General features: G+C 39.4%; 1 pseudogene; it reads right to left on the reverse strand.

Annotated features, from left to right (window-relative positions):
• Nucleotides 1-4894: 4894 nt before the first annotated feature.
• LOC131752485 (serine/threonine-protein phosphatase PP1-gamma catalytic subunit A-like) lies at nt 4895-5879 on the reverse strand (annotated as a pseudogene).

A 5879-nucleotide genomic window follows, 5' to 3' on the forward strand; every position in this document is an offset into this window, starting at 1 on the left:
TGGATTAGCCAGAGATACAACACAGCCAACAGAAAGAGGTTACAACTTTGCCTTGTACAAGACACATGCAAAAAATACTAACCACAAAAGAAAAGATTGAAATTTGGACTTTGTTAAAATTAAGAATTTCTTTTCATCAAAAATAACAATAACAACAACATCAGCAACATTAAAGCTTGCAAGGCTTTCATTAAGTGAAGGGCAAGCCAAAGATTGGTAGATAATATTTACAATACATATATCTGACAAAGGATTTATATATAGAATATATAAAGCTCTCCAACAAATCAATAAAAAATATCAATCAACCCAACAAAAATAGACTAATATATAAGCATTTCACAAGAGAAAATATCCAATTGGCCAAAGCACAGGAAAAAGTATTCAACACTATTAGTCATCAGAGAAATACAAATTAAAATCACAATGAAATACCTTTACACATCCACCAGAATTGCTAAAATGTAAAAAGATGAAAAATACCAAGTAATGATGAGTTTGTGGAGCTTCTAGGACACTCATGCATTTTTGACAGAACTGTAAGTGATAGAACCACTTTGGAAAACTTGGGCTCTGTCTTGAAAGCTAAACATAGGCCTACTCTATGGCCCAGTATAGGGCTACCCTATGAGTCAGCAGTTCCACTCAAGAGAAATGGAGGTGAAGTGTCCATCAAAAGACATGTACAGTGAAAAACAAGTAACTATACATGCAACAACATGGATGAATGAGACTTACTTGAATTAAAGAAATATTGTTGAGTTAAAAGAAGCTAGTCCCAGGGGCGGGAGAGGGTTGGATTGGGGGTTTGGGACTAGCAGATGCAAACTATTATACATAGAATGGATAAACAACAAGGTCCTATTATACAGCATGGGGAACTATATTTACTATCCTGTAATAAACCATAATGGAAAAGAACATGAAAAAGAATATATATATGTATAACTGAATCACTTTTCTGTACATGAGAAACTGTAAATCAACTATACTTCAATTGAAAAAAAAGAAGCCTGTCTCAAAAGACCACATACTGGGGCTTCCCTGGTGGCGCAGTGGTTGAGAATCCGCCTGCCGATGCAGGGGACACGGGTTTGTGCCCCGGTCTGGGAAGATCCCATGTGCTGCGGAGCGGCTGGGCCCGTGAGCCATGGCCACTGAGCCTGCGCGTCCGGAGCCTGTGCTCTGCAACGGGAGAGGCCACAACAGTGAGAGGCCCGCGTACCGCAAAAAAAAAAGACCACATATTGTATAATTCCATTAATATGAAGGACAAGAACAGGTGAATCTAATCGATGATTGTAGAAGTTACAATAGTAGTTACCTTTGGGGGCCAGATATTGACTAGGAGTGGTCAAGATGGAGGCTCCTAGAGTGCTGATAAAGTTCTATATCTTGATTTTGGTGTTGATTATGGGTATGGATACATATGTAAGAGTTTATGAACTCTGTACTTAACAACTGTTAACTTTATTTCATGTATGTTATATCTCAATGGAAACAATTCAAAAAAAATCCACATACCCTCAGAGAAGGCAATTTTACTTTTAGGAAATTATCCTATGGATATACTCACACATATACAAAGTTTTAATTACAGCATTGCTTATAATAGAAAATATTGGAAACAAGTTAAATGTTCATTGATTTAAAAATCTTGGTACATTCATCCAATGAAGTACTATGCAGATGTTTAAAAAAAACAGAAGCTCTTACGTAAGGATACGAAAAGAGCTCCAAGATCTTAACAATATCTGATGTTTTAAAAAAACAAAAATTAAAAAATGGTGTTTGTAATATGCTATCATTTGTGATTACTTTGATACCTTTGTTATCTTTATTACTTTGATATCAAAATATCTTTGATGAGTAGAGTCTATCTCTTGAGGGACACTTTCTTTCCCTCCTTGGAGAATTCAGCTGGGCAACAGGAGTAAGAAGGAGGTTTATTCTTCAGTGAATCCTTTTTTGTATGTGACCTCTGAACTCTGTACCATAAGACTCTATTATTTTTTGAAAGTTCATAATATAAAAAAACTTTTTTAACTTTGAACGCCCTTGGAGGCCGAATGCATTCCTCATGTCTTCACCGCTCTGCCTCTCAGATCGCCTGACGCCCTTCATTTATGTCACCTGCCCAGCTCTGCAGGCTTTCCTTAGGGATTTTGTGACCTTCTTTGGAAGATGCCTGTGTTTCTTCAACTCCAGGTTTCTGTGATTCTACTCCTTGTTGAGCAACTCTGAAGAATGAAATTGTGAACCTCTTTGTGCATTTTTAGCTTCCAGCAGCAGGAGGCACTTTATGCTTAAAAATATATACGTACGTTTGTATGTTTGTATGTATGTATATTACATCTGGATTGACAAGGAAAATGAGTATTGCTGGATCGTTTTGTTCATAGAGCACAGAATGTAATATTTCCATGAATCAACGCTGGGTGACACCCAGGAATTTCATATTCCCATACCTGTTTGGGAGTTCCTCCAGATTGACAGACCGTTTCTGGTGTTTTCCATGTCACCTGGAATGCTAAGTTGCTCCCAGAGAAGAGTCCCTCTGCCACCGCAGCCCTGATGAGCCCTCCTAGGCCCCCATTCACCCCACGTCCTCAGCCTGTCATTGCCCCTGCTCAGAGGCCTCCAACCCCCATATGACCCAACACTGGCAGCAGGGCTGGGTGGAAAAGAGGCTTTGTGCTGTCCTGGAAAAAGCAGATGCCTGAGAGTCAACAAACATCACACGCCTTGCTTTGGCACCATAGGCAATTCCATTTCTCTTTCAGGGCCTCTGTTTCCTCACCTGCAAAATGGGTGGTTAGTGGTTCTTAAGGTGTATGTGAGTGATGGATATACCGTAGGCTTCTTTCTTTAAAGGAAATCTTTATGTCTATGCTCCGTATATAAAATGCATCCAAGTCAAGCAGTCCTGATTAAGAGTGTGGAGGAAGAGGGCGGGGGGCAGGGAAGAAGGTATGCAGAGCTCCTCCCAGTCTTTCCCCATGCCCTACCAAGGAGCTCCTGATATAGCTACTAGAGAATTTAAATCATCTCTGCACTCTTTGCACCCTGTACTGGGTTTGTTTTGTTTTGTTTTGTTTTGTGGGGGGTGAGCCACAGCCTTGCGGGATCCTAGTTACCCGACCAGGGATTGAACCTGGCCAGGCAGTGAAAGCTCTCCAAGTCCCAACCACTGGACTGCCAGGAAGTTCCCTGGGTGTTCTTTAAGAGCCTCACTCTGAGATTCTGGGATCCTGTGGAAAGCCAGTCCAGCTTGGGTGCAGGGAATTGACCTACTTCTTATCTTCTTTGTGCCATGGACCCTTCTGCACAATTGTGTGTGTGTGTGTGTGTGTGTGTGTGTGTGTGTGTTTTAACAAGTTCATCATTTAATAAGCCTGAATTCATTTTTACCACATGGTATTGGAAAGGGTCATCTGTTGAAACATTGTAACAGATCATAGTTTTAAAAAGTCATAGATATCCTGAGTTCTGTATAAACTAGTGGTAGTAAGTCAGTTCCTTTGTTTTGACTTACAAGCCTCAATTTCACTGTAGAATAAAGAATGTAGACCAAAGAAAGCATAATTGGTCACTTATAAAGAACAGTATTGTTTCTTTACTTTGAAGCTTTCTGAATGAACGGGTTCAGGCCTGATGTAATGGTACAAAGATTATTTAATGAATAGGCTATATGGAAATTGTACAAAATGTTATTAACTTTAATCATTAATAGCTTAAGCAGCACTATGTTACTAATCGCTATTCAAACTCAAAAACCTGTTTTTGAATCCCCAGGAAGGCAGCATGTGTACACAACCAAGCCACCTTATACTTAGGGGAGTGTCAATACGTATTTCAACAGAAACTTTTGCTTTAGGAAAGAGTTAACAAACATTTAAAATAATGAAAAAAAAAAAAAAAAAAATTAAAAAGAAAAAAAAAATAAAATAAAATAAAATAAAATAAAATAATGGCTCTCGGGCTTCCCTGGTAGTGCAGTGGTTAAGAATCCACCTGCCAATGCAGGGGACATGGGTTCGAGCCCTGGTCCGGGAAGATCCCACATTCTGCAGAGGAACTAAGCCTGTGCACTACAACTACTGAGCCGGCGCTCTAGAGCCCGCGAGCCACAACTACTGAGCCCGCGTGCCACAGCTCCTGAAGCCCGTGTGCCTAGAGCCCATGAACTGCAACAAAGAGTAGCCCCCGCTCCCGCAACTAGAGAAAGCCCACGTGCAGCAAGGAGGACCCAATGCAGCCAAAAATAAATAAATAAAATAAATAAATTTATTTAAAAAAATAAAGTAAAATAAAAGAATGGCTTTAATCATCATTTTAAGTATATGGTAGGGGAAAGTGTGCTTTAATTAAATATACATCATACCAGTGATGCTGGCAAGGTTGAAAGTTACTAGTTTGTACATGACAAGACAGTAAGAGAAAAAAGCAATACTTTGCAACAAAGTTTTAAAAATATATGTTCACAGTGGTTTGTATCAACAGTATGCATTTTATGACAATAACTTGTACAGATTGAGCAGCCTAGGGCTCTCTTTATATCCTAAAGGAAACAAGTATTTGCATTATTCTTGGGTTGTACTGAATTTAAAATAGATCAATTGCACACTTACCCCCTAGACAGGATAAACTGTCCTGGGGTGTACAGTTTTAATACCATCATTAAAATTGTTTGCAAAAAAACCCAGAGAATTAAAAAAACAAAACAAAACAAAACATTTTTTTTCTTGAGAGTGGAGAGTCTTTTATTTGCTGTTATCATCAGCAAGTATCATTCATTAAGTCAAAAATGGAAGGAGCCAGCCCACAAACACTATTTGAGCAAGCTGACCAATATACATTACGATTTAAAAAATGAAGCTCTTATACTATGTGTTACAAGTCCCAATTAAGCAATGTCAAAATGACACCTATTTCTTTGCTTGCTTTGTGATCATACCCCTTGGACGTGTTAAAGGGGCTCCTGGCATTCTGCTTCTTTTTCTCTGCAGGCTTTAAAATCTGAAAAGAACAAATTAGTGCTTTGTCCACACTTAGCATGGCACCTCCATTGTCAAACTCTCCACAATAATCAGTTGCAGAAGACAGACCGACCAACTGCCTCTTGGCAAAAAATTCATACCATTTTCAACGACCTGATGGGCTCTACGTATAAGATCCAAATTATGCTGATGGAGAAATTTGGCAACCACTTCAGCACCAAATGTGAAGGACGACTCCCCTGTCATTTTCACCCCAGCCTAAGACAACTTTACCTGGGTCAGACCGCAAAAGATCACAAAGAAGACCTTGATCTGGTATATCAGTTGGCCTCACAGTTCTCGGAAGCTGCTCCATAGATTGAAGATCTGGGGACAAACTTCCATGACAGCAGGATGCTTTCTCATCCACAATGGCTGCTATCAGTAAACAGTTAAAGCAGTCTATGAAAGTTTTCCATAGTGTTACGTTGTATCTTCTTTTACATTCAGCATAAAAATCCATACATGCTATTGATACTGACACATTCGTGGTTTCCTCTGAGAAGAAAAAAATTATCAGGATATTTGATTTTCTTTACAGATATTCTCCAAAAACTGCTTCTCCTTGTCCCCAAGAAATAGATAATTGCTTTCTGATGGAAACCACCGTACTCCAAAATTCGAAGCAAATCATAGTATTACCTGTGGGTATCACCACTCTTTGTAGCGGTGCTTCAAGTTCTCGTAGGACGGGCTGACTGAGAAAGATCTCTTGGGACTTTAAGCACAGTTCTCTGACTTCATTCCCTTGTAGCTGGACATTCTTGCCTGGCTTGGACCCTCTAACTTCCAACAGCCATTGGATGAGGCTGTGATGTTGGGTTTATTTGTATCTGCCAT

This window comes from Kogia breviceps, chromosome 3 (genome assembly GCF_026419965.1).
Source record: "Kogia breviceps isolate mKogBre1 chromosome 3, mKogBre1 haplotype 1, whole genome shotgun sequence".
NCBI lineage: Eukaryota > Metazoa > Chordata > Mammalia > Artiodactyla > Physeteridae > Kogia > Kogia breviceps.